The 9,291-nt window shown below is 35.4% G+C and overlaps 1 pseudogene; it reads left to right on the top strand.

The window, feature by feature from the left end:
- Positions 1-606: 606 nt before the first annotated feature.
- Positions 607-8,800, top strand: LOC143545401 (shikimate O-hydroxycinnamoyltransferase-like; annotated as a pseudogene).
- Positions 8,801-9,291: the final 491 nt, after the last annotated feature.

Below are 9,291 nucleotides of genomic sequence, written 5' to 3' on the forward strand. Positions count from 1 at the left end.
CAAGTTATTGTTGTTCGAATATTTTGCCTTATAATATATTGATTTATGTTGATTTATGTTATCTTGTGTCTACGCTGCGCGTGCGTGAATGAATATATTTATTAAATATTGACACCCAATAGTGTCACGAGTAATGAAACAATATGTGGCGCCCCGATGTATAATCCGCCTTTGGTCGGGGTGTGACAGCTACAAATGAGGGTGAATTGTGACACGTGGCGCCCAGTCAGCAAAGGGGGCGCATTTGTTTTTGGGGTGTAATGGTGTAGGGGCTACAAGTTCGGCCCACAGTATCTTTTTCTATTATTTTCTTTTCATAATTAAATAAAAACTAATTTATTTAAATAGTAAAATAAAAATGCATTAAAATTAAAAAGAAATACAAAAAAAAACATAACTAAAAAAAATACATAACTACAAAAAAGATACATAACTAAAAAAAAATACTAATATCCATAATATTCGCGCATTTTTTCGACTCGTCGTCATTGCAACAATGCGGCCTTTTCGTGTGACCCGGCCGCTTTGAGGGATTCGTATTCTTTACTCATTTCTCGCAATTCCATCATAGCGGAAATCTTTTCGTGTTGTTTGTTGGTTTCTCTCATGGTATCATTGAGTTCCTCGACAAACTTTTCGTGTTTTTTTATGATTTCGGTCAAGAAAGCGGTGAGTTCCTCGGGTTTCGGTTGGTTCGGGTTGTTTGTAGTATTCATTTTGCTAGATTTTTTGAAGAATTTGGGTATAAATTGTGTATGAAATGGATATGAAAAAGGTGTATGTTTATATAGATATATATATATTGTTCTATCATGTTTTATTTTTTAAAGACCAATTGACACCTCAAAAAAAAAATTATTCTTCTTTGATAAGTAGCTGATTAATTTAAGCAGGTAACTTACTTCAAATGTGGTGGAGTTTCGCTAGGAGTAGCATGGCACCATTATGTAGCGGATGGTTCATCCGCGATGCACTTCATAAACACATGGTATGATGTGGCTAATGGTCTCGAAATTACTCTCCCACACTTTCTAGACCGGACCTTCCTTCGGGCACAAGACCCACCACAACTTGTTTTTGAGCATGTTGAGTACCGCCCAAATCCAAAAGTGAGCACACCACTCCAAGCTTAACCAGACGATACCAAAACTGTCTGCTCAATTTTCAACTTAACACGAAACCAACTCATTGTGCTCAAAGAAAAATTAAAGGAAGTTAATGGTAACACAACCATCTACAGCTCTTTTGAATCTCACTCAGGCCATGTTTGGAAGTGCGTGTGTGAAGCCCGCGAGTTGCCCTATGATATGGAGACCAAGCTACACATTTCCACTGATGGATGAGCCCGCTTACAACCACCACTTCTACCAGGCTATTTTGGGAATGTTATATTTACAACTGTTGTTATAGCAATTGTTGGCGACATTCAGTTGAAACCTATGTGGTATGCTGCAAATAAAATCCATGATGCATTAGTGATGATGAATAATGATTATCTAAAATCAGTACTCGATTATATGGAACAAAACCTTGATCAAAAGCCTAAGGTTTCATATAAGTGCACGAATCTCCGTATAGTAAGTTGAACTAGGCTACCAATTCACGATGCTGACTTTGGATGGGGCCGACCGATTTTCATGGGGCCTGCTTGGATCACATTAGGTTTCTGTTTTGTGTTGCCCAGCCTGATAAACGACGGGAGCTTATTGATCGTTGTAACATCCCGGCCTCTCGTACCACCAATATTGTCCGCTCTGCCCACGAAGAGCTCACGGATTTGTTTTTGGTTGCCCAAAACGCGTTGGTGATGTTAAGAGGCAGGACATTACTTATGAACCAAGGATCTCTCTTGTCCACGGCCGATGTGGGATAGCCTAAGAGTGGGACGATGTTGTGTTTGCCAAAGGTGTTACAAAATCTGTCACACCCCGACCAAAAGCGGAACATCCCGGGGTGCAACGTGATTGGACAAATACACAAGACACTATTTAAAGTGACAATATTCATTTAACTCATTTTATCTCAACAAATCGGTAAACAACACTTCTCGTCTACACAAACAAACTGAATACAAGTAATAATTATATTGTTCGTTTTGCTAATATCCTATAGGTCTTGGTAACGTTTTCCGTCAAGCACTCGAGTCAACAAAAGTCAAACCTGAAACATTTCATAAAATAAAGTTTGTCAACACAAAGGTCGGTGAGCAATTCATAAATTTGAGCATATAAGTGTATAGTATGAAAATCCACAAAACTTGTATACAAAACAATAAATAAGAGCTATACACTGGAATAAATAGTTATCGCTAAACAAGTTAGCGACACCTAGCTATTGGCAATTAGTCTAGGATTTTATGACAGTTGCTAATAAGCTTACATTAGCACCACCTAGCTACAAGGGGATGCCGAGTAGTCTAGGATTTATAGTTATCATTAATAGCATACGTTAACGACACCTTGCCATTGCCAAATGGTATAGGATTTATAGTTTCACCATCCAAAAGCTGTAAACACATAGTCAAATAAGCATACAACACCAAATCGAGCAATTATTCAAGTAAGGTATACAATCACGTTTGTTGGTTTAAGATGCAAGTAATTAAAGCATTTAGTTAGATAAGTATGAATTGTCACCCGAAAACGAAAGATGGAAAAAGGGGTATGAAAGTACTCACCTCGAACGGTAAACGAACAGATCCGACTTGAAACGATAAACACCTTAGCTAAAACAAATAATGTAATATACATTAATGAACTTGAAATCATAATGAAACTAAATTGGAAACATTGAATGAGACGGTTCGGTTGTTAATCGGGTTACCAGTTAGTTTGTTAATGATTAGAGACTCGTACTTAACTAATAATTAGAATAAAAATAATATCATTTTATTGGGACTTTTAAATAACTAAACCAATATTAAATAAAAACAAGACGAGCTTAATTTAAGAGTTCGGTTTTATAAAGATGAATAGATAATAAAGTTTATAATAATATTATTAATAATAAAGATAGTAATGATAATAATAATTTTAAAGAGATATGTTATATATATATGTGTGTGTTTATATATATTTATAGATATGTAAGATAATGATGATAATAATAATATCAATAATTATTATTAATAATACTTATATAGTATAATACTAATAATAATAGTTAAAGAATAAAGATCTTAGTATTAATTAAAATGTTGTTGATAAAAATAATAATAATAATAAATATTGAATGATACTATATCCGATGTTGGTTCGAATTATAAATAAGTTCACAAAATAAATATAGTTATATTATCTGCTAGTAATTAATGGTAAAATATGATTTTAATAGATAATAATAATATGACTTTTAATAATATTAATAACATCATTAATATTTATAATAATAATAATAATAATAATCCATTTATTATTAAAATAATGATAAAAATAATTGTTTTGGTTAATGATAATAATAACAATAATAATAATAATAATAATAATAATAACCGTTAAAACTAAAGAGTTTTATATATTTTTATGGTTTTATACTAAATATACAACTTGTAACAATGATAACACGAACTCGGTTTTAACATGGGACTCGAACCCGGGCCTTGACGAGACGACCCAAAAATCCAAATCCCGAAACACAATAAGTTAACAAACCAATTCCATAATTTAAATAACAATTTAAAACCAAACTCGTTCTAACGTATATAACCAAATATATATAAAACCGGTTATTAACGAACTTAAAATCCGATAATCGATATAAGAAGTTTAATGACACTAACACCCAATTTATATACCTTTTTCGTGTTACCGAGTCGAAACTGTCGGAGAGAGAGAGCCGAAAAGAGAGAGTGAGAGAGACGAGCTAAAGAGGGAGAGAGGGAAATGGTGTCCGGAACGCCGGTGGCCGTTTCCTCGGTCGCCGGAGAAGCCGAAGGGGAGAAAGAGAGATAGAGAAAGAAGACGAGGGTGAGAGACAGACGGAGGGGGTGCAACACGGCGGCCGTAGTGCCGTCACGGCTTCTCACCGGAATCCGGGTTCGCCGGAAAAACGCAAACAAAAGAGAAAGGGGTGGTTGTGGGTTTGTAGTGGTGGTGGTGCGGTGGGGCTGGAGTGATGGCTGCGGTGGGGGTGGTGTTCGGAGGTGGTGGGGTGTCGCCGAACCGCTTGAGCTCGCCGGAAAAACGGCCAAGGGAGTGGGGCGGCTGGTGTGATGGTTGTGGTGGAGGTGGTGGCCGGCAGGGGGTGGCTCGCCGGAGATGGCAGCAGCGGCGGCCGGAAATCGGCTGAGGAAGAAGATGATGGAGGCTTGATGTTTAATAAGTTAGGTTTAGGGTTTTTTTGTATATAAGGGTGGGTATAAATGTTACCCCTCTGGCCCCTCAAGTTCTAATAATGGTTTAAAACGAGTTTAAATGTTTCCAAGCTTCTAATAACTTTTCAAAACTCAGTTTGAACCCTCTAAGTTTTTTTAACACTATATTATGACCAACATCGATTTATTTAAGGTCGAGACCTAAAATGATATTATATAATAATTAAATAAGGAAACAAAAATGTTGAGTCGGTTTTATAAAATAAAAGTTTACAAAAAGAATATATACTCGAGACTCAAATTTGACGAATGTCACAATCGTCATTGGACTCGAAGCTAAACAAATGAAGCTTTTTAGCAAATTAAGTCATGCAATTTGAAGCTTATTCGTTATATTCCTTGTTAACTCTTATTGCAACAATAATTTATATTCTTATCGGTGTGATGTATGTATGTATGTATGTATGTATGTAACGTGTGTGTGTATGTATGTAGGCATGCATGTATTTACGTTAAATGCAATACAATAAGTTAATAAGTTTTATTTACTCCATGTGTTATTAAACTTAAACTCAAACTAATCAGCAAATCCTACGAAACACGAATCACATTAATTGACAAACTAATCATTCATATAGGAATAAACCTAATCCGAATGAATGTTCAACAATACCAAACATCAATGATCATAGATTGCCAATCAACAAATACAAATAAATCAGTTCTGGGCATGACAAAAACTAAAAAAAAATACAATACTCTACATCTCGAGAATAACTCAAAGTTGATTAGCTGGTGTTGATTATAGTGATGATTTGATCTTCAGTTGATGTTTGGTAGGCCATGAATATAAACACCTGCTTGACCCATTATTTCTTAAAACCCACGTGCATGTTAAGCTCTCTTAATTAATTGACAAGGCCCATTTAACTTCAATCCTCGTACCCTCATACGTCTTTTGCATTTTGTTGTTTTCTGCACCACAACCTCAAACCAATGAAAGTCATATATATCTAGCTGGATTAATATATACTAAAAATCACAATGAAAGTCATATGAACAAGAGCATCCCTTCATTATCTTTAAATCTAAATTACACTAAAAATCACTATATTTTCTTTTTTATAAAATCCTACTTATAGCATCCAAAATCACTTTCTACATTATAAAACTACATTTTCTTTCTTATAAAACCCTATTCACAACACCATAAACCACTTCCTACATTATAAAACCTTACTCACATTATTTGGCGAATAAGATATGAATTTAGGGGAGGCCGTGAGGGTGGGCAATGATTGCCCGGCCGGAAGATATGTTTTTTGATGGCACGAAAATTTGAAAAATTCGGATATATATATATATATAAGATTATGATCATGTGAGAACTATTTTGAAATTAAGAACTTGGAGAACAATTTTGACCACAAAAAATTTCTTTTTAAGAAAAAAAATTATAAAACAAAAAAAACACGAAAATATAAAAAGTAAAAAAACCAAAATTTTTTATTTTTCATCCCGTTTTTATAAAAAAAATCGGTTTAGAAAAATTATGCATATATGTAAATTAAATACGTATTGTTTTAAATGTATACAAGTTATTATTTATACACATATGTACAATTGAGATAAACAATAATGTACATATGTGTACATTATGTAAATCAAGATTAATAAATTGTATCGCATGCCAATGTCGTTTATGCCTCTGCAAGTACCCGAAACCCAAACACACCACACCCAAACACCCTAAACCTAAATACACGAAACCTAAGTACCCAAAACACAAGTAAGCGAACCGCATGTTCCTCGCAAACGAAGTCATAAAAGAAGCCTGATGCCGGTCAAACTACCGAAAGGTTGAAAGAAAAAAGTGGGAAGATGATGAGGAAACGACGTTGGCGCAATCGTGGATCGACTTATTCGAAGACTCAATTCAAGGTAAATTATAATATTATTTATATATATTTCATGTTTTATTTTTTTTTGTTAACTAATACTAAGCTTTTATATGTATCCAAGGTGACTGTAAACACAACCCTGATTTTTTTGGGATGAAATGCTTACTAAGTTCTTTGCTATAATGGGTCGAGGTCGCTACCGCGCGTATAATTCCATCTCCAACAAATGAAAGGCAATGCGCACAAAAATGAACTTCTCCGAAATTCACAACCGCGTTACAAACAATAGAGGAAGCGACACGTGCGATGTCAACGTCGTTGAGACTTGCCTAGAACAATTCAAGGCTATTAATAACACAAATTTCAGTATGTTGGAAATTTGAAGGAAATGCACGAGCTTGCCAAAGTGCATCCGTTCCCTAAATCTTCAGCGCGACCGTCCAAACAATCAAAGACAACGTCTACATCGCCATTCAATCGTCGTCTCAAGCCGGGTTGGATGATCATTGTCAATTTAACTTAAACGAGATTGATCCCTATCTTGATTTTATGAACCGGATGAGTTACCACATCCAGTAAGAAGAGATAAAGACAAGACGACAATTAGAGGTGGAGGATCTTCGTCTAGAACGACATCCTCGATGAGTTCCGAGGTGAGCTCGCGTTTTGACAACTTGGAGCTTGCACTTAAAGAGTTTGCCGATGCTAAAAAACACTCAAAAGATGAATTCAAGACAATGCGTGAAGAAATAAAAGTGATGCATGCGGAATACAAAGCCATGCATGAAGAAATAAAGAGAGCTAACTCGGAGCGATAACGAGAAAATGATTTCAAGCTTCTCGCAAAGGATATCTCGCATCTAGATCCGGTTACGCGGGCGTTTTTGAGAAAAAAATCAAGGATAAGGGCCAAATACGCAAACGAGGATGGGACGAGAACGAGGACGGCGAATATTAGTTATACCATTTTTTTTGTTTTTTATTTTTATTTTTTATTTGTACATTTTTTTATTTTATGTTTTTAAATGTAATTTAGTTTGTTTTTTATTATTATTGTATTTATATATTTGTTGGTTTTTTTGTTTTATATAAAAAAAAGTTTAAAGGGGCATCGATGCCCCTCACCATATAGGGGCATCATTGGGTGGGCCATCGATGCCCTCATTGTCATGGCGCTGACATGACACTGTAGAGGGGCATCAATACTCCTTACCATAGAGGATAGTCTTACTATGGAGGGGCATCAATGCCCCTCACCATAGAGGATAGTCTTACTAACCATGTCTGCCACCGGTGAGGGTTTTAAATTTTATAATCTTATGAGAGAAATTAGTGTTTTTATGAAACGCTTGGAATCTTGTGGGACAACTCACAAATAAATATTTTTAAAAAATTTTTGAAATATGATGTGACAATTGTTGCGTTGCTGGTTTTCGTAAAAGGAATATATATTTTCATCTAGATAGGGAATGAAAGGAGCTCCATTATCAGTTTTTTCATTTGTATCATGCACGTGGATATATGTAAACATATGTTTACTGATAGTTGATACCAGTAACACAGTCGCATACAAATTCTTAACACACTAGCTGTGCACAATTTTGAATATTTCATTCAACAATGGGATACGTCAAACAAATTTCACCTTATCTACACCACCGATTGCTAGATCGATCTATACTTAAATCTTAAATGTGTCGTATATACAGTGACGGATCCGAGAATTTTTTTTAGGGTGTTGCACTACTTTAGATGCTTCATGATTTTAATATGGCCGGGGATAAAAAAATTCCAGGCCGGTTTGAGGTTCAAGTCGGTTCATTAGTTCGGGCAAAGTTCATTACATGATAACAATACGATAGATAAAAATTCCAGGCCGGTTGAAGGCGGCATCGGGCAAGGTTGCTAAACACGAGAGAGCTTGTTTGGAGAATCAACACGTGTTTATCCCCTTCGCCTTTGACACATTTGGTTTCTTAGCTCCGGATGTCGTGGACCTTTTGAATAGGGTTCAGAAAGTTGTGTATAGTAACGTATCAGCCCATAAGAATCAAAACTTTGTTTTTAGTCGGATTGGGTTTGCTATCCAAAAGGGGGTTGCGGCGCAGCTTGTTGCCCGCTTACTTGCCACTTCATTGTAAATTGTTTGGATGTTTCTATAACACAGGATGAACTTGAAAACGAAAAAAAAAAATTGGAGTTGAAAAAAAAAGCTCTCATAATTAGATATTAAAAAACACATCATATAAATACAATAGTCTTTACAAGGACCACGAAAAGCTAACGAACCATTCAACAATGCTTTAGTAGGTCTAGCCGAAACATGTTATCGGATTCTATATTGTTTTTTATGCATATCAGTTCCTTTATTAACAATTATAAACTAACAAATTATAAACTAACAAACAAAACTAACAAAATAACAATTAACAACATCAAAAACAATTAAACATTTAACACATTAATGTGAAGTTACATTCACAGTGGGAGGATTCCAGGAAGAGTAGCAAGACAAAAGGAAGGAACAACGGACCAATGGTGCCACGGTGGTGTGTGGTCAGCCGGAAAAGAAAAGGAGCAACGGTGATCGTGTAGTGGTGTGTTGTGAGTGCGTGAGTATGAAGAGGGGAGAGAGAGAGGCATGCGATGTGTAACTTTGTGTTTTATAAAACCCTAATTGATATAAGGTTAAATTAAAATTAAAAAAAAAAAGTTGAAAAAAATCGTTTGTACATGGAATCGAGCCGGTGACCTTCGGTTTACAAATCAACAACTTACCAACTAGACCGGCAGTTTAATTATTAATAAGGTTATTCCTTTTTAATTTACAAGGTGGTTCCCTCTCATATTTTCTAGATATAATACACTATTATTTCGAAACTCGGGTGGTTCTCCGTTAGTTACGTAGATCCGCCCATGCATATACACTACTACATAAACAGGTACTTGCTACGGCCAAATCTGTAGCAATTTTGTAGCAAACAGGGTGTTCGCCACGGAATCGCTACGGATTTGGTTCATAGGTACAAGTCTCGTAGCTAACTTATTTGCTACGGGTATTTGCTACGAATTCATAAT

The sequence above is a fragment of the Bidens hawaiensis genome, unplaced genomic scaffold (genome assembly GCF_021521415.1).
Source record: "Bidens hawaiensis isolate Kalapana, Puna unplaced genomic scaffold, B.hawaiensis_p1.1 tig00013943_1, whole genome shotgun sequence".
In the NCBI taxonomy this organism is placed as follows: Eukaryota; Viridiplantae; Streptophyta; class Magnoliopsida; order Asterales; family Asteraceae; genus Bidens; species Bidens hawaiensis.